The sequence below is a fragment of the Hyperolius riggenbachi genome, chromosome 7 (genome assembly GCF_040937935.1).
Source record: "Hyperolius riggenbachi isolate aHypRig1 chromosome 7, aHypRig1.pri, whole genome shotgun sequence".
NCBI classification, from domain to species: domain Eukaryota; kingdom Metazoa; phylum Chordata; class Amphibia; order Anura; family Hyperoliidae; genus Hyperolius; species Hyperolius riggenbachi.
Genome location: NC_090652.1, coordinates 219,503,511 through 219,530,055, shown reverse-complemented (window position 1 = coordinate 219,530,055; position 26,545 = coordinate 219,503,511). Strand labels below are relative to the sequence as shown.

The 26,545-nt window shown below is 45.1% G+C and overlaps 1 long non-coding RNA gene across 1 annotated transcript; it reads right to left on the bottom strand.

The window, feature by feature from the left end:
• Window positions 1–7,148: 7,148 nt before the first annotated feature.
• On the bottom strand, window positions 7,149–17,667 carry LOC137524853 (uncharacterized). The gene is made up of 4 exons (XR_011022794.1): window positions 17,598–17,667; window positions 14,270–14,295; window positions 10,625–10,905; window positions 7,149–7,291 (listed from the first exon to the last, which is right to left on the bottom strand). It is a non-coding gene; the product is annotated as an uncharacterized lncRNA (long non-coding RNA).
• Between the last annotated feature and the right edge of the window lie 8,878 nt (window positions 17,668–26,545).

Sequence of the window (26,545 nt, the reverse complement as noted above, 5' to 3'; positions counted from 1 at the left end):
AAACTGTCTTTTAAATGCGGGAAATGTCTGTTTTCTTTGCACAGGTAACATGCTTTTTGTCGGCATGCAGTCATAAATGTAATACATATAAGAGGTTCCAGGAAAAGGGACCGGTAATGCTAATCCAGCAGCAGCACACGTGATGGAACAGGAGGAGGGTGGCGCAGGAGGAGAAGGCCACGCTTTGAGACACAACAACCCAGGCCTTGCATGAGGACAAGAAGCGTGCGGATAGCATGCTTTGTACCACCATGCAGTCATAAATGTAATAAAGATAAGTGGTTCAATAAACAGGGACCACGCGGCAACGCTAACCCAGCAGCAGCACACGTGATGGAACAGGAGGAGGCGCAGGAGGAGAAGGCCACGCTTTGTGAGACACAACAACCCAGGCCTTGCATGAGGACAAAAAGCGTGCGGATATAGCAGCAATGCTTTTTGCCGCCATGCAGTCATAAATGTAATACAGATGAGAGGTTCAATAAACAGGGACCGGAAACGCTAAACCATCCCAGATGTTCATCGGTCATGTTACTTGGTTGGGGTCCAGGAGTGTTGCGTAGTCGTTTCCAATCCAGGATTGATTCATTTTAATTTGAGTCAGACGGTCTGCATTTTCTGTGGAGAGGCGGATACGCCGATCTGTGATGATGCCTCCGGCAGCACTGAAACAGCGTTCCGACATAACGCTGGCTGCCGGGCAAGCCAGCACCTCTATTGCGTACATTGCCAGTTCGTGCCAGGTGTCTAGCTTCATGCCCGGTTTCAGGTCCAGCGGTGCCAGCCACAAATCCGTCTGTTCCTTTATTCCCCTCCAAATTTCCTCCCCTGTGTGCTGCTTATCCCCAAGGCAGATCAGCTTCAGCAACGCTTGCTGACGCATGCCAACAGCTGTGCTGCACTGCTTCCACGATCCTACTGCTGCTGGTGCTGGGTTAGCATTTCCGGATGAGGTACAGCTTTGAGATGCGTTGGAGGAGAAGGAGTCAGAGAGGTAGGTGCTGCTGTTGTTATCCAGCTGTTTGCGGCGTGGGCAACACCCGCGCCGTAGCAGGTGAGGAATCGCTGCCAGGCTCCACAAGGTTCACCCAGTGCGCGGTAAGGGAGATGTATCGACCCTGGCCGAACGCACTCGTCCAGGTGTCAGTGGTGAGGTGAACCTTGCAGGCAACGGCATTCTTCAAGCTTCGGGTTATTTAGCTGACCACGTGCTCATGCAACTCAGGCACCGCAGAGCGCGCAAAGTGGTAGCGGCTGGGAACCACGTAACGTGGGATGGCCACTGACATCATGCCCTTGAAGCTGTTTGTCTCCACCACTCGATATGGCAGCATTTCGCAGGCCAGAAGCTTGGCTATGCTGGCTGGCTGTTACTGCCACGGCCCGGGGGTCATTTGCTGGCAATTTCCTCTTGTGCTCAAACATCTCAGAGACAGACAACTCAACCGTAGCGCTGCACACCGAAGGGCTGTTGGTTGTTGTGTTTGATGAACACTGGGAGACCTCAAGAGCACTAGTCCGGAAAGTGACAGTGTCAGCATCGTCTGATGTTTGTGAATGTTGTGAACCACGCAATGGCTGGGCTACTGCTGCTGCTGAGGCGGGTCTGGTGGTGAGTCTGGTGAACCCAAGGGAGGCAGTGTTGCTGGTGGTACCCTGTCCTGCCGCGTTTGCCCACAGAGTGGGATGTTTGGATAGAATGTGGCGGCTCATGCTGGTGGTGGAGAGGTTGTTAATACTTTTCCCCCTGCTCAGGCGGGTCTTGCACACCTTGCAAATCGCCATGGTAACATCCTCAGTGCAGTCTTCAAAGAAAGCCCAGACTTTAACTGGCTGAGGACTCGGACCTCGTGCGTGATGTGCTGGTGCTGCTTAACCCACTGCTGGACGCTTGAGAGGTCATCCAAGTAATTATCTGGTCCTGTTCTTTTGGATCTGTGAGGGTTGTTGTCCTGGACAACATGGGCAGTATTGAGTGGGTTTTCTTGGGTGCTCCCCTGTGGCCTGTACGTGAACCGTCAGGGGAAACACCTCTTCCCTTGCCCCTCCCTCTTTCACCGGATTTCTTCCTCATTTCACTTATCCTTAAAGTACACGCTGACTGGCAGCAGTACAGTGGCAGTACAGAAATGCTATACAGTGGTGGGTGAGCGGTGTACCACTATTGTCAGCAGTGACACAGAGCACAATGCTATACAGTGGCGGGTGAGCGGTGTACTACTGTTCCCAGCAGACACAGAGTGGAAGTAAACACAATGCTATATAGTGTGGCTGAGCCGTGTACACAGAGTGGCATTAAACACAATGCTATATAGTCTGCTATATAGTCACCCCGAACAGGGTGATGTTCTGCAGAACCCGAACAGTGGCAAACACTGTTCGCCCAACACTACTGGGAGGGAACGCAGATTTTAGTACCTAAACACACGATACAACATGTTTTCCGGGGTCGGACTCTGAGGCACATACAGATGGTCCCGATCATCATCCTCATCATACAACTCTTCTCCTGAGTCTGACCCACCCACCACCTCTGCCACCCCAACATCCCCAGACACAGACCCCTCATCGTCCTCAACATTAACTTGGGATGCTGGCCTGAGCCAGACCTCCTCCTCCACATCAGGCCCCATCATCTCCTCAATGGCAGCCCTCATTAATCGCTCTGGCGACGGACTGATGGACACAACGTTCTCCTCCGGGGAGGGCTGCTGCTGACCACTGGCTGCTGGGGTGGATGTTATAGCTTGCGTGGGGCGTTGGCTGTTGCTGTTGTTGGGAGTGCTGCTCACAGCGGAGGTCTCTGGGGAACTCATGTTGAGCTCATATAGTGGTTGACGGTGAGTGGAGTATTACTGATCCCAGCAATATACACACTGACTGGCAGAGTACGCAATGCTATATAGTGTGGCTGAGCGGTGTACACAGAGTGGCAGTAAACACAATGCTATATAGTCTGGCTGAGCGAGCGGTGTACTACTGTTCCCAGCAGAATCAGAGTGGCAGTAAACAATGGTATATAGTCTGGCTGAGCGGTGTACACAGAGTGTCAGTAAACAATGGTATATAGTCTGGCTGAGCGAGCGGTGTACTACTGTTCCCAGCAGAATCAGAGTGGCAGTAAACAATGGTATATAGTCTGGCTGAGCGGTGTACACAGAGTGTCAGTAAACAATGGTATATAGTCTGGCTGAGCGGTGTACACAGAGTGTCAGTAAACAATGGTATATAGTCTGGCTGAGCGGTGTACACAGAGTGGCAGTAAACACAATGCTATATACTCTGGCTGAGCGAGCGGTGTACTACTGTTCCCAGCAGACACAGAACAGTAAACAGAATGCTATATAGTGTGGCTGAGCGAGCGGTGTACCACTATTCCCAGCAGACACAGAACAGTAAACAGAATGCTATATAGTGTGGCTGAGCGAGCGGTGTACCACTATTCCCAGCAGACACAGAGTGGCAGTAAACAGAATGCTATATAGTGTGGCTGAGCGAGGTACACAGAGTGGCAGTAAACAGAATGCTATATAGTGTGGCTGAGCAAGCGGTGTACTACTATTCCCAGCAGACACAGAGTGGCAGTAAACAGAATGCTATATAGTGTGGCTGAGCGAGGTACACAGAGTGGCAGTAAACAGAATGCTATATAGTGTGGCTGAGCAAGCGGTGTACTACTGTTCCCAGCAGTGACACAATGACAGGGGGGACCCTGGCTAGCGTGGCTGGAGCGCGAACTACCCTGCCTGCCTACCCAAAGCTAAACCCACAGACAAATGGCGGAGATATGACGTGGTTCGGGTATTTATTTACCCGAACCACGTGACAGTTCGGCCAATCAGAGCGCGTTCGGGTCCGAACCACGTGACCCGTTCGGCCAATCACAGCGCTAGCCGAACGTTCGGGGAACGTTCGGCCATGCGCTCTTAGTTCGGCCATATGGCCGAACGGTTTGGCCGAGCACCGTCAGGTGTTCGGCCGAACTCGAACATCACCCGAACAGGGTGATGTTCTGCAGAACCCGAACAGTGGCGAACACTGTTCGCCCAACACTAGTGGTAATCAGAGATGGACAGTCTCTGCCACATGATCCAGTTCCACCCCTTTCATTAGAGGGAGAAAGTGGTATGAAATATCTGAAGTTATCATATCTCTGCATCAGTTCAACACATAATGTGGAGAATAAGATATGTGGGTTCCTTGTGTTCTCTGCTGCTCCCAGAGGCCAAACACGTATTAATTATTACATTTAATTTCAGAGAAAACCATATCTTTGTGACAGAAGAGGTACAGACTAACCAGCAAGCTCATGGTGACCCAGAACTCATTGGAGTGTGTAAGGGACTACAATGGTCCTAAAAGCCTTCTTACTAAGATGTTAAGAAAAACAAAAATTTGCTTTCCTAAAACAAAAAGAATTTGCGATAATTCAGGTTGGAGTGAGCTCGAGATGTCTCCCAGAGCACCACTGCTGAATATATGCAAATTAACCATTGTACCCTTAGAAGCTAAACACACCTCCAGAACCGCTGGATTGCAATGATGTGTCAGCTTGTTAAATTGTACAGAGCCATAATAATCCAACATGCATACAGACTGCTTCGGATTGTTTGATCCTCATCAGTGCATGGCATGACAGAAGGTGGTAGACAATCATTTTCTGGCATAAACACCTTCAGGTTGTGTCCAGCGACCATCTAGCTAATTTTAATATGGCTGGCATTTATGGAAAGGCTGGAAATATAGTAATATTAATATTATTTATTCCAAGGTTAATTATAGGGCATTCCCCCTGACAGGACACGTGGAGGAATGCAGCCTCTGTCAGTTAGGAATTTATGACTGGTGATCTGGTTTTCTGGTTCCTGACTCCCCTGAGTGCCCTTACCAATAACCTTTAAAAAAGAAATCAAAGAATGTGTGGGGCCTGCTGGAGGGTATTTATTGCACCCTCTCCAGTGGAAGAATAAACAAATCACATAAACAGTGACTTCCTATAGAAAGAAACTGGACCTACAGAAACACTTGTTTTTGAGGCCAAGCTAAAACTTAAAGGGGTATTCCCCAGCACACCTTTGTGGGCATATTTTTATAAGATGGGTACATCTAGCACAGATGAATCCGTCACAAGTATGTCATGTGAGATTCCTCTGAGAAGCAGAGCCTCAACTCAAACCTCTCAGGAGTGTTTTATTTGAAACTTTTTGCATTAGAGAATGCAAGAAATGATTTAAAAAAATGGAAATCGGAAAATCAGAAATCCCCCCCCCCCCCCCCAAAAACAATCTTGTGATTGATTGGGTTAAAAATACCGCAGTAGTGTGATTTTTGCAAAAAAATAAACTGAAGTTATTCCCCTATAACTTCAGTTCCCAAAGTACAGTGCTTAGAGGTAATATTTGACCACTCTCTCTCCTTTATTCCTCACATTCACTCACACATTCCTCACATTCACTCCCTAACCAGCTTCTGTCATCTCCAACTGAAAAACATTTCTCGCATTTGACCTTTTCTTACTTAAAGAGACTCTGAAGCGAGAATAAATCTCGCTTCAGAGCTCATAAATAGCAGGGGCACGTGTGCCCCTGCTAAAACGCCGCTATCCCGCGGCTAAACGGGGGTCCCTTCACCCCCAACCCACCCCCCGCAAAAGAGTGTCGTAGAAAGGTCGCAGATTTATTGCTTCCTGGAGGCAGGGCTAACGGCTGCAGCCCTGCCTCCAGTCGCGTCTGTCAGCGGCGCATCGCCGCCTCTCCCCCGCCCCTCTCAGTGAAGGAAGACTGAGAGGGGCGGGGGAGAGGCGGAGATACGCGCTGACAGACGCGCGTGGGGCAGGGCTGCGGCGGTTAGCCCTGCCCCAACCAGGAAGCGCTCCCCCGCTGCACCGAGGGGGATTTAGGGGTGAAGGGACCCCCGTTAAGCCGCGCTATAGCGGCGTTTTAGCAGGGGCACACGTGCCCCTGCTATTTATGAGGTCTGAAGCGAGATTTATTCTCGCTTCAGACTCTCTTTAATAAAATGTTAATAATGCTCTTATACTACTACTTTGTAAAAAAAAAAAACCCCAACAGATTGGCACTGCTCCAATCTGTATTGAACTTGGCTGATCGTCTCATTCATCTTTCTTCTCGCTCTTCCTCTGCTGCTTCTCTCTGTTAAGCTCTTCATTGGCTACCAATTAACCAGAGGATTTAGTTCAAACTCTTAACTCTAATGCTGGGCATACACGGGTCGATCCGGTGGCCGATTAGCCGCTGGATCGACTCCCGCCGCGTCCCCGTTCGTCCGCGCGGATCGATTCCCGCTCGTCTCCGCTGCCGCTTCCTTATCACCCGCTCGATTCCCTGCTATTGACCGCCGGCGGGGATCGAGCAGCATCATTGGACCTGCTGAATATTATCAGCTGGCCGCATCAGCTGCTCGATACACGGTACAGAAACGTACCATGTATCCCCAGCATAACTCACCAAGCTCTCCATAATCTTTCTCCTGTGTACATCTCCTCACTAGTTTCAAGATAGCAACCCAATCACATTCTCAGATCTCCACCTGACCTTCTATTGTCCTCTAGAATCACCTCCTCCTTGCTCTTACTTATACAAGATCTCGCTCGTGCTTCACCACTCTTCTGGAATCTTCTGCCACAATACATCCGTCACTCCCCAACCTTTGATATCTTTAAACGTGCCCTCAAAACTAAATTTTTCCGTCAAGCATACAACCTACCTTAGGCCAGTTCACCTATTGACCTCCGGCCAAGTTGTACTTCCTACTAGAAAACCTAAAACGCAGTGCCTCTAGGTATTAATACTGTATACTACCCAACCTCTTGTCCCCCCCCCCCCCCTCCATTCCTTTAGAATGTAAGCTTGCAAGGGCAGGGCTCTCTCACCCTTTTGTGTCTTGGATTTTGTTACACATTTATTTATATTAATGTTGACACTGTTATTGCCAATTCTGTACTTTGTACTGATTCTGTATTTTGTGCTGTATTTTGTATATTGGTGTATAACTTTGTCTGTAATATTTTGTACCCCATGTGTGTTTCTTACCTTGTACAGCGCCACGGAATATGTTGGCGCTTTATACATCAAAAATAATAACTCAATTATAATATGCTAGTGCATGAAAAAAAGAACTATTCACCCTTTGTACATTTGTAATTGTATATTTTATTGCTGTTGTTACGCAGGACAGATTAAACATCACGTCATTTTAACATCAGTATTAGTAGAAACAAGTGAGGTTGTAGCATCAAATGACCAGTGTGCCTCGTAAACTCATCTTCACTCTGCAATGGAAGCGAGAAAAACAAATTAGCGGATACTACAAACACATTTATCTGAAAAACAAAATAAAATTTTCTATCCATGGGTCACAAACTTTGCTACATTTGCTACATTTTCCTTTCCTTCAAACACTTGGGAGCAGAGTTTGAATATGCTAATTATTATGCTAATTATTATTTGGCCAGAAAGTTAACTACTTAGTTCAGACAGCCAGTGATATAATCTTCTTCTAACCAACTTTACCGGATCAGACTTGGCAGTAGGGATGCTCATTCGGATTCCGCGGAAATGTAATTTCCGAAATTCCAATCGGAAATTGCATTTCCGCATCGGAATGCGGGAACCGGTAATGCAAGTGTGGTAGGCGGATATCCGTCGGAAATCGCAGAAAAAATTTCCACCGACTTTAACATTGATTTTTTGGAAAACTATAAGGTCTTTTTGAAAACTTTTTTTTGCATCATGTTCACAAGATTCAGTTTAATAAACCCTGTGTTTCTAGGACTTACGGGGGCTTTGCTACTAACCACTAAAGTCGGCAAATTTTTACTGTAATGTAAAATGCAGAAAATCTGCATCTGCCGTATTTTCTGCATTTTACATTACAGTAAAAATCCATCAACTTTAGCGCTTAATAGCAAAGCCCCTGTAAGTCATAGGAACACCAACTTTTTGGGGTTTATTAAACAGAATCTTGTGAACAAGATGCAAAAAAAAGTTTTCAAAAAGACCTTATAGTTTTTGAGAAAATCGATGTTAAATTCGGCAGAAATTTCCGCAATTTCCGGCGGAAATTCCGCATCGCAATGCAGAAATTGGTAGCAGAAACCAGAATTGGTAATTGGCAATGGCGGACTGCGGATTTACCGCGGAATCTGAAATTGCCATTTCCGACCATCCCTACTTGGCAGGCTCTACGCTCAGCTGTTGTTACCAGTGACATTCTCCTAACCAGCTAAATAACTTCTCAGAGAGTCAGAGGCAGAATTTGGAGCTAGCAAATCACTAAAGCTGGCCATACACTGGCCCGATTTGCCACCGTTTCGACAGCAGATTCGATCACTGGGATCGAATCTGCTGCCAATCGTTTGCGCTAAACGCACCCGCCGATCCGATTTCCTCCCGAAATCGGATCGGTCCGTCGATCGCACAGTGCGGGAAATTACCGTCGATTGCCCACGGGTAGGGAGAGTCGCTAGCGGCGGCCGATCCGATACAGTTATACATTACCTGTGCTGGCTCCCGGGCATCTTCTCCGCGCTGCACCGCTCTGTTCCTGCTTCCATCCCAGCGTACATTAACTTCCTGTGTCACTCCAGTGACCGGGAAGTTCAGATAGAGGGCGCTCTGTGTACGCTGGGATGCGGTGCAGGATGCTGGGATGCGTGCAGCGCGGAGAAGATGCCCGGGACCAGGCTTCAGGTAATGTATACAGGAGGGGGGGGGGGGGGGACAGGCGGCAGGAGCAGCTCAACAGATTGTGATCGGTTTCAGGCTGAAATCGATTCACAATCTGTTTTCAGTAATGGCAGCCATACGATCCCTCTCTGATCAGATTCGATCAGATAGGGATCTGTCAGTTGGTCGATCTAATGGCAAATCGACCAGTGTATGGCTACCTTAAGTAATTAACAGAGTTGAAAGGGAGCTGGATCAGATATTACCAACTTTAATTTGCTAATATTTATTTTTGCCTCCTGAATGTGGCTAACTAGATAGCTAGGAGAATGTGTGGATCATTATCAGGCGTACATTTTAAAAGGGTGCCTGTAAAAAAGGGCCTGATATGGATGAAAAAACGCCAAATTTGGCTACAAAAGGCGCCTGGTGTAGTTGAGATGCCAAATTTGGCTACAAAATGCGCCATATGTAGACGAGATGCCAAATTCTGCTACAAAAGGCTCGTGGTGTATGTGAAAAGTTAGTTTTAGTTTATAAAAAAGCCGAAATTTGTTAGGCTATAAAAGGGCACTTGATATAGCCGAGAAAAGTGATATAGATGAGAAAAGTGATTACTATGACCTAACTTCTCCCTACTCTCACAAAGAACCCCCCTGGTGGTGCCTAAGCCTAAGACCCCCTCCCGGTTGTGCCTAACCCTAAGACCCTTCCTGGTGCTGCCTAACCTTAAGACCCCCCTGGTGGTGCCTAACCCTAAGACCCAACCCCCGGTGGTGCCTAACCTTGAGACGCCCTAGTGATTACTATGACCTATCTTCTCCCAACTCTCACATAGAACCCTACCCTGGTGATGCCTAACCATAAGACCACCCTGGTGGTACCTAACCCTAAGACCCCCTCCCCCAGTGGTGCCTAACCCTCAGACCCCCCTAGTGGTGCCTATCCTTAAGAACCCCCAAGTGGCGCCTAACCCTAAGACTCACCCCCTGGTTGTGCCTAACCATAAGACCCCTCCCCCTTGTGATTACTATGACCTAACTTCTCCCAACTCTCACACAGAAGAACCCTCCCCTGGTGGTGCCTAACCCTAAGACCCCTCGCTGGTAGTGCCTAACCCTGAGACCCACCCCCTGGTGGTGTCTAACCCTAAGACCCCCTGGTGATTACTATGGCCTAACTTCTCCCTACTCTAAACACAGAACTCTCCCCTGGTGGTGGCTAATCCTAAGAGCCCCCTAGTGGTACCTAACCCTTGGACCCCATGGTGGTGCCCAATCTTTGCCGCATTTCATGTCAAGCATATATGTTATTATGAACTGAGCAGGCACGGCAAGACTGGCAGCCATCTTTATTGGGGAAAAGCCAGACGACCTTATGGGGTCGGGACCCAAATGGAGGGTGTAAGTTAAAAAACATGGCGGAATGAAATGGAGGTCGTGGATGGCGTCCCCTGAGGCTACAGCATCTAGCCAGGTATTTAACTTTTTTTTAACCTTCTCGCTCGGAAGTCTTTTAAGTCGGAATATAAGCAGGTCTCTTTATTCACTACTGTTCACTGTAGAACACCATCATTTGTTTTTAAAGGGTTTTACACTCTTGTTAATGGAAAAGTGGTGCTAAATTTGAATAGGGCTAATACATTCTTTGAAAAAAATTGTGGATACTGTAGTCTGGTAAAACAGTTCTGGTGAATATATGCAAAAACCATAAAAATCAGAATGCTATATTTGTGCCTGTAATTTTCATACAACCATTTTGGCTTACTTGCTGTTTCTTTGTTTTAGTTTTCTTCCCTTTTGCTTTTAAAACTACATTATTTTTAAACTGAAATGACAATATGTTTGATTGTCAAGACAATTCCATATACTTAATTAAAGACAAGGTATGAAATCTTTTTTACTTTTTGATTTTTGCTTAAAAACATGTCAACTTACTTTCACTTTTCCATATACATATCAAGACCAGCAACGTCTGTAGATGGGTCGGTAACAATAGCCATTAGTCCAGCGGTTTCCTCCATAGCCACCATAGCTTCCATAGCTACTTTGGCCTCCATAGCTGCCATAGTTACCATAGCCTCCATTGTTACTACAGCATACATAGTTACCATTACGACTGTAGCCTCCATAGTTACCATAGTTACTGCAGCTACCTGAGCCACCACAACCACCAGTAGACCCAAGGGTTAAGAGGCTACCAACCAGAGCACCAGTACCTAAGACATAAGAAAGCATACATTTAATAACAGTTAATAAACAGTTAATAAAATCAATGCACTTTTTGTAATATTGAAAACCATCTAATTATATTGCTAGCATGCTGATAGAAGATTAATGTCATTCGCACCATATTATTTTTCAACCAGAGCTGAACCATCCCAAATGCTGTGCACTAAGGGTGCTGTCCTTCACCTTCAAGATAAACATTATCTATTTTCTATAGTATTGCCATGTGTTTTGTTTGCTATATAGCATGTACAATTCAGTTTGCTTCAACATGAAAGTATGCATAGCTCACAAATGTCCATTTTTTGGTAGAATTGAGTACAGTGGGACACTGCTGGGAGATAAAGTACAGAAAATCCCCCTTTTTACCAGCACTCTGATTATAAACGTCTCATACATACAAACAAACATGTCCTCAAATATAAAAGGCCCTGTACTGTTTTAGTATTATCTAGATTTATTAGTACATGTCACAGTATTGTATAGACCAGGGATGGCTAACCTTGGCACTCTAGCTGTGACAGAACTACAAATCCCATCATGACTCTGCCTCCCCCAGTTATGCTTAGAGCTGTCAGAATATTGTAATGCCTCATGGGACTTGTAGTTCCACTATAGCTGGAGTGCCAAGGTTAGCCAACACTGGTATAGACTGTTATACATTGTTTAAGGCACATTGAGGACAGTTTTACACCTGGCAAGAGCATTGCGGTGTGATGCTCCGCCCCCTCGCATCGCACCACCAAAAAAGTTTCATATGACCCTTTCGGCAGAGTGTACATAAATGGTCATATGTATAGCTCCGCCCTCCCCCACCCTGCATGTCAACATACCTATGGAGAGGTAAGGCTCTGGATCCTATAGAGCCTTCTCAGTCTGAGGGCTTCCAAAGACTGCAAATTTAAATGGGGGACAGTACTGGAACCAGGACACTAAGAAAGGACAGGGAAGACTCTATAGGATCCAGAGCTGTCACTCTCCATATATGACTTTTTTCAGTACAGAGTTGCTTTACCCTTTTCCGGATCACTGTAGTTGAAATCTATGTTCTACTGATGGCTGTGCGGCTCTGTCAGGACGTAGATTCCAACTAATCAACACCGCGCACTGACGCCGTCCTTGCCATTTTTACCGCTCTTCCATCACTGCCCCTGCTTACTCTGCTGTCACAGTGACAGCAGAGTTTCTGCATCTTGGTCACTGGTGGTCATTGGTTCTTGGCCCTGCGATTACTATGAGCCAATCACAGTAATCACAGTGCACAATAGGGAAAGGATGGCTTTAATCCTTAAAGGGACTCTGACCTCAAAATAAATACGAATAGGCCCTGTCCAGAAATGGCTGCCCGGCGGCTGCCGAGCTTGATAGATTAAACCGCGCATACGCCGTACTGTCAAGCCAGCCACCGTGATGGCAGCCGGCGTGTGACGAAAGCAGTGACGTATAAGGAAGAAGGAGCCCGACACTCGGGCCTAGTGTTGCCGGGCAGCCGCCGGGCAGCCGCTGGGCAGCCATTTCTGGACAGGGCCTAGGAGAAGAGCCAGGACGCCGCCGTGGGACATCCCGACCTACACTGGGCTGCAGAAAGCCCCAGGTGAGTACTAAATTCATATTTATTTTGAGCTCGGAGTCCCTTTAAGGTGCCAGACTCATCCAGTCCCAAAAGGGTTAAAGAAATCATTGCTACATTGCTAATTCTTTTGTAGATTGACACAATTACAAATTCACATACAAAATTGTGTGACAAAAACACAATCATACCAAAGAAAACATTGGCTGTGATATCACACAGTTGTGTAATAGACTGGCGTTTCACCAACACAGAAACTGGGCAGCAGTCACATGGAGGAGGTAGTAACAACTAACAGAGCTACTAAGGTGGTCAAATCCAATTGTCCTTGTGCTGGCAGGTTCTTAAATTAGGCGATGGGAGCATTGCCTAATCCAATTAAATTGAACACTTCCCCAGGTGGTAAAGAACTCGCTTGGGCAATATTATTGCCCAGCAAGTTCTTTACACGCTATCCTATTATTCATTTCATGCTTTCATGCAGACATGAGCATTAGCTTAGACCTGCAAAGAGCAGGTCTAAACCAGCTAATGCACGTTGTCTCCGCTGCCTCTGGGGGTCTCTTTTAACAAGGAGACCCCCAGAGCTCCCTGTTGGGCTGTCTGCACATTGCCGGAGCCCCTCCCTCACTGCAGCTGTGCCAGGTCCCCCTGTCAAATTACCTACCGCCGCTAGACATCCACCGCCTCCAGAGCAGGGATTACCAAGGATTGATACAAGATGAGTGCTTTTCCTTGGTAATATAATCCCATAGAGCTGACTTTATTCCTTATGTGTACACTAGAATACAGCAGGAATGCTGGCTCTACATTGTTTCCTCTGTTTGTTCAGTAGAAGAGACCTCAGTGATTGAGTCAGCCATAGCAGCAGGGATGGAGCTTGGTCAACCATAGCAGCAGGGTTGGAGCTTGGTCAACCATAGCAGCAGGGGGTGGAGCTTGGTCAACCATAGCAGCAGGGTTGGAGTTTGGTCAACCATAGCAGCAGGGGGTGGAGCTTGGTCAACCATAGCAGCAGGGTTGGAGCTTGGTCAACCATTGCAGCAAGGGGTGAAGCTTGGTCAGCCATAGCAGAAGGGTTGGAGCTTGGTCAACCATAGCAGCAGGGGGTGGAGCTTGGTCAACCATAGCAGCAGGGTTGGAGCTTGGTCAACCATAGCAGCAGGGGGTGAAGCTTGGTCAGCCATAGCAGAAGGGTTGGAGCTTGGTCAACCTTAGCAGCAGGGGGTGGAGCTTGGTCAACCATAGCAGCAGGATTGGAGCTTGGTCAACCATAGCAGCAGGGTTGGAGCTTGGTCAACCATAGCAGCAGGGGGTGGAGCTTGGTCAACCATAGCAGCAGGGTTGGAGCTTGGTCAACCATAGCAGCAGGGGGTGAAGCTTGGTCAGCCATAGCAGAAGGGTTGGAGCTTGGTCAACCTTAGCAGCAGGGGGTGGAGCTTGGTCAACCATAGCAGCAGGATTGGAGCTTGGTCAACCATAGCAGCAGGGTTGGAGCTTGGTCAACCATAGCAGCAGGGGGTGGAGCTTGGTCAACCATAGCAGCAGGGTTGGAGCTTAGTCAACCATAGCAGCAGGGGGTGGAGCTTGGTCAGCCATAGCAGCAGGGGTGGAGCATGGGATTACAGGTGGGATATGAAGGAGGGAAAATGAGGGGTAGCCTAGTATGGCGCTACACTAAGCCTTATAGAAGAGTTGGGCAGTTAAATAACATGCAACTTGATAAGCCAGACATACAGGTGTCAATCCAAAAATATAAGAAATGATGTAGTAAAATTACTGACCAAATAATAAAGCCATGGTGACAAATCTGAAAAAGACAAACAAACATGCATCCAATTAATGTACATTTATGGGAAGATACAAAACCCGTATGTCAAATCACTATCTGTGGCATCAGTCACTATCTGCAAAAGACAAGCCTGATGATTATAGTATGAAACATTTGCCACGCTCAATTACAAAATAGCTGAGAACTCAAAAATACCATTTTTACTCATCAGTATTGATTTCTGGACCATGCTGTTCTCTATGAGCCATTTTATGCTTACTATAGAGCAGTATAACACCTTTTTTAGAGTGTCTTCACACTTTGCACATTGCTGTGTGGTGCGTTGCTGGATATGAACACACTGCCCATACAATTGTATGAACATCTTCATATCTCTGCGTTGTAACAAATCACATTATCAAAATGGACTTTCCACAGTGCATTTCTGGAAAACGCATGTGATAAGGAACATCCTAACAATTGTCATGCTATGAAAAATAGTGTGCAAGTTACAACTGGTAGAGGTTTAACAACATTATTACCTATACTGCAGTATTGTAAAGCAACCACAAGATGTCACTGTCTGTAAAATGATGGAATGATCTCTATGGTATTGTGATTTCCTGTATTTACCGTATATACTCGGCTATAAGTCGAGAAATTTTGGACTGACTCAAAGTATAAAAGTGGGGGGGTCGCCTTATACTCGAGATAGTCCAAAATTTCCCCACTTATAGCCAGGAATGGGGAGGCACCTCTTTCTCTCCCCCTTCCTGTAATGTTAAGCAGACAGTTTATTGAAAATCCCCCTCCCTCCCACCACCATGCAAAGGAGCCTCTTGTCACTATTTCTCCCCCCTGTGTAATCGCTAAAGTGGAAGCTTCTCACTCACTAATCCATCGGAGCACAGCGCTCTTCTCCCTGTAGTCACGCTGGCTGGGCTGTGTGTGCTGTGCATCAGCTCACAGCTACGAGCCCCGATGTCATGTGACTTCATGTATCACATTACATCGGGAGCTGTAGCTTATGCATACAGCCCAGTCAGCGTGACTACAGGCAGAAGAGAGCTGTGCTCGGATGAATTAGTGTGAGTTTGAAGCTTCCACTTTAGCAATTACACGGGGGAGAGATAGAGATAAGAGGCTCCTTTGCGTGGTTGTGGCTGGTGGGAGGGAGAGGGATTTTCAGTAAACTGTCTGCTTTGCAGCGCGGGATAGCTCAGTGAGTGATTGCTGGCTTCAGTGATCACACAGAGGGGGGAGAGGTAGAGAGAAGAGGCCTCTTTGCATGGTGGTGGGAGGGAGGGGGGCTTTTTAGCAAGCTGTCTGCTAACACTGCTGGGAAGGGGACACAGGGGAATAGCTATTGCCCACCAGTGACTGCACAGGCAGGGGGACACAGGGGCCTCACAGCAGGAGCCACACAGCCAGGCGGACACAGAGGCCACACAGCCAGGGGGACACAGAAGCCACACAGCCAGGGGAAACAGGGGCCACACAGCCAGGGGAAACAGGGGCCACACAGCAGAAGCCACACAGCCAGGGGAAACAGGGGCCACACAGCAGAAGCCACACAGCCAGGGGAAACAGGGGCCACACAGCAGAAGCCACACAGCCAGGGGAAACAGGGGCCACACAGCAGAAGCCACACAGCCAGGGGAAACAGGGGCCACACAGCAGAAGCCACACAGCCAGGGGAAACAGGGGCCACACAGCAGAAGCCACACAGCCAGGGGAAACAGGGGCCACACAGCAGAAGCCACACAGCCAGGGGAAACAGGGGCCACACAGCCAGGGGAAACGGGCCACACAGCCAGTGGGACACAGATGACACACAACTAGAGGGGCCACACAGCCAGGGGGACAAAGGGGCCACACTGCTAGAAGGGCCACACAGCCCTTAACTTTGCTGCACCGACTTATATTTGAGTAATTAATAAATTCCTGTTTAAGAGGGTCAAATATTGGGGTCGACTTATACATGAGGTCGACTTGTATCCGAGTATATACGGTACTCTGTTTTCCTCTCTGTTCTAAGTAAGCTGCATTTCCTGATGGTGGTGTATGTTTTATCTCAGCATGCTTTTTTCCAGTAAAGAGTTCTAACTTGTTATACTGGGTGTCTGTCTGCATGTACAGACCACTCTGCTCCATCAACGACGTTGATGTTGTGGTGCGGTGTTACATTATGCACATTGCACTTGATTCACTTGACCGTGATAACTCATATCATGGGCACGCTAGCGTTTTCGCGTGTGTTTTCGCACGCAATGGCGAATTTTGTAATGCAAATATCTGCGATTGTGCGTGAAAATTTGCGATTGCGTGTGGAAATTCGTGATTGCGCTTGAAAACACGCATAAAAATGCTAGCGCGGCCGTTATCATGGTTTAGTGAATCAAGCCCATAGTGTGAAGTTAGCCAACATTTGGCAGTAAAATCAGCAAATATCCTACTTTTGTTGGTGATATTTACCATTTTCTTACAACATTAATGTTCGGTGTTAATACTACTATACAAAGAGATGGTCAGCGAGATGCAAATGATTCTGGCTTACACATTGAATGCAGTTGGAATTAGACCAATCTAGATCATTAGGAAAAGAATGTGACTGGCCCAATATCAAGCTGCATACAAACTGCATTAAAAGACCACGATCGCCAAAAACATTTAACATACATGTGAACACATAAAAATATGAAGTACATTTCTTCCTGAGTAAAATGAGCCATAAATTACTTATCTCCTATGTTGCTGTCACTTACAGTAGGTAGTAAAAAAAGGTTTTGCACTAGCCTATCTCCTCATGGGGGATTTTCAGGGTTTTCTTTATGTTCTAAAGCACTTAGAGCAGAGAGCAGAGAGGCTGGCCAGCATCTTTGTATAGATCATTTTCAGGGAGTGTCTTTCTAAAGAAAAAAGGCCATGCAGAGAATACCCCATGAAGAGATGGACTAGTCCAAAGCCTGTCAGATTTCCACTAACTACTGTAAGTGACAGCAACATAGGATAAAAATCATTTATGACTCATTTTACTATGGAAGAAACATACTTCTTTTTGTATGCATACACATGTATTTTAAATTTAGCAATTTTTCACGATAGTGGTCCTTTAATGTTGCTTGCAAAATGGAACTAGTAGCATCTTTTTACCATCTCTAATCATAGCATTAGCAAAAACACAGCAAAACAGCTTAGAGAATAAATGTGCATCAAACAGAAAGCATCATTCTACCAGCATCATTTGTACACTCATATAACTAACCAAACATTTGCCATAGGCTGCAACTGCATGTTGAACAAAGAACTTAGCCTTTATTTAATGGATAAAGTTTACTCACCAGAGATGGGATCCTTATAGTAGATTCACAATGAATATTATATTTACAGAGATGCAGACTGTTTTATAGCAATATTCAGAAAGGGAGGAGATAAAAGATTGTTGACTAGGCAGAACATATATTACAGCAGGTGTTACTCATATCCCATATTCATATTTAAATTTTTGCCATTTTAGTCCACTATCTTTTTCAGCTATCTGCCTAAGTTAAGCCCCAGTTTAAATTATGTGACATTCCTGTATCCTCCTGATACAGCTGCTGAGCCACATGTGACATTGCTATAGTATGATCACCTGATGGTTAAACATAACCATTAAGGCTAGTAAATCAGAACTCCAGACAAAATGTAAGAAGAGCATGCTGTACCAAAGGACTCACATAATTGCATAAGAAATGAAAAAAGAAAGGAAAAAATCAAACCAAGTGTTCTAAAATGACAATGTACAAATCATGTCCATGTAGCTGTGTAAACATTTTCCTACTTTTCATGTTAAATATCAGAGGCAAAAGCTTTAATTCATTGTGTGTAGGATTTAGCTCTATTGGGACAAATCATTCTCAAAAGGGGAAAAGGGGTGTCTGCGTCAATGCGCAGCCAGTGTTGTTTTTGCATATCAGCCACAGAGTATTTTTCTCTGAAAGCAAAAAAAAGTATGAAAAGCTGTGGTGTCACAGACAATTACAAATGTTTATAACAAGTTACATTTCCCTTGCTCTCTTTAGACACTTCAGTCGGAGACACAGGGCATGGGACTTTCTCTCACACACACACAGGGCGATAAAGCTGAAAACCGAGAGCCCAAAATAGTGTAGTATGTATTAGATCAGGGAGGAAAAATGAAATGCAAGTATTATACTTACAAACATGGCTTACCACCTAGGCAACCACTGTATACGCAGGTAGGGAGATTAGGCCTGTCCCTACTCAGGACTAAGATGTCGCTCTCTGTAGATAGGAGAAAAGAGGGTGTACCACCCTTCTACCCGGGGTGGAGAACTTGATATAAAGATGTACAGAGGCGCCAAAAGAGTAAAATATACTAAAAAGTTTAAAATATTCAGGTGGCGGTGGTGAACCTGCCACACCAAAACAGACACGATGCTGTCGCTTGAGGTTCAAACAATTTATTCACATACTCCTATAAAAAACTGCAACGCATTTCATGGGCACAATCCCGCTTCATCAGGCAATCAACAAACGGAGTATCACACAACTTTGGGTCCAACAGCAGCTTGCACAGAGGAGTATGTGAATCAATCGTGTCTGTTTTGGTGTGGCAGGTCCACTACCACCACCTGAATATTTTAAACTTTTTAGTATATTTTACCCCTCCGGCGCCTCTGTACATCTTTATCTCACACACACAGGGTTAACAGATCCACTGTGAGGGAATTCCCCCTCCCCTCATAGCCCCCTCACTCTGCCGTCAGATTAGAACAGACTTGCCATCAGTTCAGAGTGAAAGGAATTTGCTGCAGTAAACAAAAGAGATAAGCAAATGAAATGTATACATCATTATTTATCAGCACTTAAGGAACTCTCTCAATCTCAGGTTAAAAAAACATGTTAATCGATATTGTTCCTTTAATGATATTCTGGTATGTGCATGTAAAATGCTTCTAATTGACAACTAAAATGTAGGGGTTGCTTGACAACTAGAGCATAAATAAGAGCAAGAATGTTGCCTGTAGCACAATGATAATCCATTATTGACCAAATATCATTTAATGACCATAAATAAATTATTCATTTTGCATCACCCTTCACTGCTTTACCTTAAAAGATTATATATATACGGGCAGCACGGTGGCGTAGTTAGCTCTCTCGCCTTTCAGCCTTGCAGCGCCTTGCAGCGCTGGGTCCCTGGTTCCAATCCCAGCCAGGGCACTATCTGCAAAGAGTTTGTAAGTTCTCTCCGTGTCTGTGTGGGTTTCCTCCGGGCAATCCGGTTTCCTCACACATTCCAAAAACATACGGATAAGTTAATTGGCTCCCACTAAAAATTGGCCCTAGACTACAGTACTTACACTACATAATATAGACATATGGCAATGGTAGGGATTAGATTGTGAGCTCCTTTGAGGGACAGTTAGTGACAAGATATATATATATATACTGTACAGCGCTGCGTAATATGTCAGCGCTATATAAATACTAAATAATAATAATAATAATATATATACATTCTCACTCACCATCAAAACACATTATTGCACATGATTTCCATTTTAAAAAAATGAAAACAATTTATAGCACTGGTTCTTTTAATCTGCAGGTACAATTCTTGCTCTTATTTATGCTCTAGTTGTCAAGCAACCCCTACACTTTAGTAGTCATATAGGGGTGTTTTACAGGCACATACCAGAATAACATTTAGGATATGCATGTGATGTTTACTGTCAATTTGTAGCTTGATACAATTTTTTTGTATGTTTAATGTTTTTAGGTACTCCTTTTTGTACTTTGCCTGAAGAAACAGGTGATAGACCCAGGAAACGCGTTGCAGATTTTATTGGAGTAAGAAATAAACATTGTATTTCCTTTATGATAACATTGTCATGTCATCTGTGGGGAGGTAAGTCCGCTAATACCCCCTTATTTTTAAGCTGTTTTTAAATATGTTATTCTGTACTGGCTTCTCGGTACATCCCACATAATTGAATGTCCACCCGGGCAATGGGTGAGCCTCACCCTTTTATCCTATTTCTATAGAGAGTGACTTCTTAGCCTGAGTGAGGACAGGAAAAATTCCCCACGTGCCTATACAGTTGTTGCTTTTGGTGGCAACCCATCTTTGTGAGTACAATTTAAATACTTACCTTAATACTTCATAATCACAGTAACACACTGTTTGGGGCTCTTGATTTGTTCCCATTTAGCTATGCAAAGAAACTTGTGAGTAACTTACATTTTAGGACTTGAACGTGAAATGGCAGCATCCAGCCAGTCAAGTCCCATAGAAACATTTTCTGTAGTGGCAACAAGCAAAAGCTCAGCAGCGGTGAGCAGGTGCAGAGGTCCTCCCTCCACTCTCTGTGTTTCTCTCACCTCAGTTCTCTTCAGGGTCTGCACTCTGTATCCTCTGTTGGCTGACTGACGCTCTGGAGAAGGCTGTGGCAGCTAGCGAAAGGTCAGAGGTGGCGAGCAGGTGCAAATGTTCTACCCTCTGTGTTTTCCTCACCTCTGTTACCCTTCCAGATCTCCGCTCTACACCCTCTGTTGGATGGCTGGCTGCCGCATTGGAGAAGGCTTTGGGACTTGGCCGGCTGGCTCCTGCCATTTTGCTTCCTGACAGGCGTCCAAAAGTTTAAGTTAAACATAAGCTTCTTCACTTATTGGTTGCATTACATCCCAAAATGGTCAACAAATGAGAATGAGTAGTGTGCACCGATATTTTACTGGGGAATGTCTATAGCCTTAATCATAAGCTAACGAAATAGAAAAACAATAATCACTGCAATTACTCTGATTTTACTGTATGTTGGGAATTGTTCTCTAGATTAGTTGCTTAAGTTCTACCCGGTATAATGCTGCTGACATTTTCTTCTACCCCTAAAGGGCATCAGGCATACATGCTAACGTTGGTAGTAACAATATTATTACCTAAACTGCAGTATAGTAAAGCAACCACAAGATGTCACTGTACATGCAAAGTGCTGCAATGATATATGGTATTGTGATTTCCCGTGCTCATCCTGTGTTCCTCTCTGTTCTAAGCAAGATGCATTTCCTGGTGGTTGTGTGTGATTTATCTCAGCACGCTTGTTTTGTTTTTTTGGGTTTTTTTTTAGTAAAGAGTTCTAACTTGTTATACTGGGTGTCTGTCTGCATGTACAGACCACTCTGCTCCACCAGCTGGAATAAGCCCGGCAGGAGATGGCAGCACTGGGGATTGTGGAGGTTGGGAGACAATAGAAGTTAAAGATAGAGGCCATGCTAGAGTGACCCAGTTGAATAACATGAACTATTAATTATGGAAGTTTAAAATGGAAATGCTGCTATCTAGAGATGACCTGTGGCATGTAATTATCACAGATAGACCAGATAAAAACCATTAGGAATAGAATAAGAAAAACAGGCAAGCCAGGGCAACCACAACCCTTTTAGTGCAAGATGATCGGCTTATTCACATAAGGAATCCGGACACAGCTAGAGGCATGTGGGATGCATTGAAAAAGCTGCATGAAAGATCCAGTTTAATCAGCAAGTTATTCCTATTAACCACTTGAGGACCACAGTGGTAAACCCCCCCTAAAGACCAGGAACATTTTAACTAAAATGGCCACTGCTGCTTTAAGGCCAAGCTGCAGGACCGCACAACACAGCACACGAGCGACTCCCCCCCCCTCCCCCCCCACCAACAGAGCTCTCTGTTGGTGGGGTCTGATCGCCCCAAGTTGTTAGTTTTTTTTAATAAATATTTATCTCCGTTTTTTTCAACAAAATATGTTTTTTTTTTTTATTCCCTCCCTCCATCTCTGCACCCAGCCAATCATACGATCGGCTGTCATAGGCTTCTGCCTATGAGAGCCGATCGCTCTCTTGTCCCCCAGAGGGACAGCCGTGTCACACGCGAAACGGCCGTAAGCCTAAACCTGCTCCCAGCACCCACCACCAGCTCACAGCCTTCAATACATGGTATGTGTACCTCTTCTTATCTGCACGTGATGTAATGTTTTTCCACCTGTGGAATAAATATACAGTTTTCAGCAGTGCCGACTCTACACCCTTTGTACCTCATATTCAGCAACTGACTTTTTAATCTGAGCACGCTGATAAAGACCACAGACCAGCCTTGCTGTAACCCTGCTGGTCCCACATATCCTATGTAGATCCAGCTGTAGTGCCGACCTTTCCTCACATCTCCTGTGCCTCCTACAATACTAAGAAAGATTGTTCAATATGGAGGGCAGAGAAAAAGACAAGATTCTCAAGGAACTCTTGACAGTGAGTGAGACCTACATTAAATGGTAATAACAGAGACCAGTGGCGTAGCTAAAGAGCTGTGGGCCCCGATGCAAGTTTTACAATGGGCCCCCTATGCACTCTATACATAACAATTGATACGGCGCACCAAAACCTGCCAATGGCACCTACAGTGTCAGAGGTGTAAGAAGGGGATGGGGAACAGCTTGTTATTGATTACCACTATTCAAAGTATCTATAGAAGTGATTATTATGAGCACAGGACCAATTGAGAGCTAATACTGTAGTTGAGGGAGAGCCCTTCGGGGCCCCTCTGGCCCAAGGACCCCAATGCGGTCGTTACCTCTGCACCTCCTATTGCTACGCCCCTGCAGAGACCAGTGGCAAGGAACATTTAAAACGACAGGCACTCCAGCAGGGCAAAAGTGGTATATAGATTCAGGAGCACCGGGTCACATGATGAGTGATATAAATTTCTTTGCAGAGCTTGATCCAAGTAAAAGAGACTATCTACCTTGCTGATGGGAGTAGCACTGCAGCTGAGGGCATTGACCATGGCAAGCTTTTATGTCACAATGCAGATGGTCAAAGTCTAGTTATACCAGTGACAGATGTGTTATATGTTCCCAAACTAAATGGTGGACTCTTACCTGTCAAGTGACTGACAAGCAAAGGATTGATCACAAAATTCCAAGGTGAACTATCCAACATGGAGAGGAAGTGATTGCAATGACCAGAGTAGGTAAGCACCTATATGAAGTTATTTTATTTATTTATTTCAAACAGAATAAGTCCACTGCGCTCCCGTTCCAAAGATAATCCTATAAAGAAACAAGCACACTATACATAGCGTAATACTGCTTTTACAAGTCCACACTTTCAGGAACCCGTGCAGCGTGAGCAACCAGTGCATCCACTCGTGTCACCACCACCCGTAATCAGAGAGGCTCACCAGATTCCAGCCACCTCGTTTTTCAGGTGGATCTCTCGCTTTATGTTTATGCCTCACCCCAGCACATCAGTGAAGCATACCCGTTTGTAGATATAAGGCATTTATTTTCTTCATATAAAATCACTAAAATACAAATAAAAGCTCATATATAAGTCTGTTTTTGTCCCCGACGTGCTGGTTATTGCTTAATGTGCAGCGGCATGTGAAAGCGGTACTCGCGGCTGTTTTCCCACACTGTCCCCCACCTAAGTAGTATGCACAGACACTGTACATTGTCCATCTCTGTCCTCACCGCCCGAGTATCCCCGGCATGAGCTTACATGTACAGTAATTGGCCAGCAATACTCGCGGCTGTTACCCACAGCTGTGTCCGGCAGTTATTTCGGATGCATAGTTCTGGTACGATGCGGCTATTTTCCCGTAATGTCCACCTCCAAAGTAGTATGCAACATTACTATATGTCCCCGAGTGTCCCCGGCATCTCCAGAGTCGTGCACAGTGGCGCAATCACACACTCGTCCTCGCCGCCAGGATACATCTTCAGCTTCTCTGTCCTTCTCATTTCTATGTCGCCCTCTAGTGGCGTCTCACATTGCGAGTGCCACTGAAGGACGTCATAGAGAAGAGACGACAGAGAAGCTGAAGATGTATCCTGGCGGCGAGAACCGGTGAGTGATTGCGCCGCTCTGCACGACTCTGGAGATGCTGGGGACATATAGTAACGTTGCATACTACTTTTGGAGGGGAACAGTGGGGGAAAACAGCTGAACAGTACTGTAACTATGAATCTGCAAGTACTGCTGGACACACAGCCGCGGGTAACAGCTGCCTGCAAGTATTGCTGGACAATTACTGTATGTTAGCTCATGCTGGTGACACTCGGCGCTGTGGGGATGGAGACTGACAGCATACAGTGACTATGCCTACTGCTTTGGCCGGGGACAGTGAGGGAAGATGGCTGCAGGCAATGCTGTGGTAAAGTGGCAGGTGGTCACAAGCTGCAGCACATAAAGCACCAGCACATGCCAGGGATACTGGGGGGGAGAAGTTCTATGTATACTGTTTTTTCTATGGGCCCTAATCATTGCACAGAGAGCAATTGTAACATGTGAAATCCCAGAGGGAGCAAATGGTCAAACCTTACCTTTTCCACTGAAGATGCTGGGGTCAGAGTCTTGGGTTAATGATCAAGAGAGCCCTAGGAAGTCCTCAGTAAGTGCCTCATTATATTCTCGGCTTATACTCGGGTCAATGTTGTTTTCCTGTTATGGGGGGTCGTCTTATACTCGAGTATATACGGTATGTGGATGAACTGCTAGTATGTTACCAGCAAAAAGGGAATCATGTCATAGTCTTAGAAATTCTAAGCTTTGAGAGCTTTGAAACAAAAGATCTAGGTAATGTGAAACATTTCCTAGGTATACAGACTGAGAGAGATGAAGATTGGAGATTTCTTCTTGACCAAAGTCATAAGATAGAGGATGTGATTGAAATTTTTGGGATAAAAGATGCTAAACTCTCCTATGGAAACAAATTACCTGAAGGAAGTGAATAATCAAGGTGATTTACTGCCAAACAATTGTCAGTACAGAAAAGCCATGCAAGACATTGCTACAGCAATAGGATTCCTATGTAAAAAAATGTATCTCAACCAGGTCAGATGGACTGGAATGGTGTTAAAAGAGTCATATCATATGCTACTTGAAGGGCATCATGCACTTCAAACTAAGACTACCATTGATTGGGAAGAATGGTCAGTTTGGGTATGTAGATGCAGATTGGGCTGGTGATTCAAAGTATCAAAAGTCTACCAGTGGTTATCTGTTTGTATTCGATGACTGATTAATCAGCTGGACCAGCAGGTAGCAGCCAAGTGTAACACTGTCTTCAACTGAAGCCATATATGTAGCAGCACAAGCAAGTCTTTTGGAAGACCTGGATCAAATACAGACAGGTGCTATACCAATGTTTGAGGATAACCAAAGTTGCATTGCACTTGCACACTCGGAATGATTCAATCCGAGAACCAAGCTTATAGATAAGAAGCGTCATTTCTTAAGAGACTTACAAGAACAAGTACAAGCTGAATTGCAGTATTGTCCAACTGAAGACATGATAGCTGATGTTCTTACAAAGCCTCTACCCATGAAAAGACATTGGAACTGATAAAGAAAACTGGGCTCGCAGTTTAAGGCTAATATGTTGAGAAGGGAAGCAATAACATTATTACCTAAACTGCAGTATAGTTAAAGAGACACTGAAGTGAAAAAAAATATGATATAGTGAATTGGTTGTGTACTATGAATAATTACTAGAAGATTAGCAGCAAAGAAAATATTCTCATATTTTTATTTTCAGATATATAGTGTTTTTTCTAACATTGCATCATTCTATAATATGTGCAGATTACACAACACTCAGCATTCAAAATGATTCTTTCAGAGCAGTCTGTGAACTAATGACCTCTCCTCTGGCAGAGAAAAAGTAAATAGTCCAGGAACAGTTGAGATAATAAAAGTCAGATAACAGCCCTCTCCACGACTTTTAAAGTCGTAGAGCTTAATGGCTTTTTTGCATAGAGATAACAACTGGAGTTTCTTAACTCTTCCTGTACTGGAAACAATTAGACTGATGTATCTGATCTTAATGTTTTATTTCTTAGCTGTACTACACATACAAATCATAATATCATAATTTTTTTTTCCGCTTCAGTGTCTCTTTAAGCAACCACATTGTGTATGCAAAGTGCTGCAACTATCTCTATGGTATTGTGATTTCCTTTGTTCATTCTGTATACACTAGGAGACATCTCAGAGCTCACTCCAACCTGAATTATAGCAAATACTTTCTGTTTTAAGAAAGCAAACTTTTGTTATCCATAACATTTTAGTAAGAGGGCTTTTTTGGTCCATTGTATCCCCTTACACACTCCTAAAGAGCTTGCTGGGTACTCTGTATTTCTGTTCTAAGTAAGCTGCATCTCTTAATGGTTGTGTATCATTTATCTTTACACATTTTCTTTAGTAAAGAGTTCTAACGTGTTGTACTGGATGCCTATCTATGTGTACA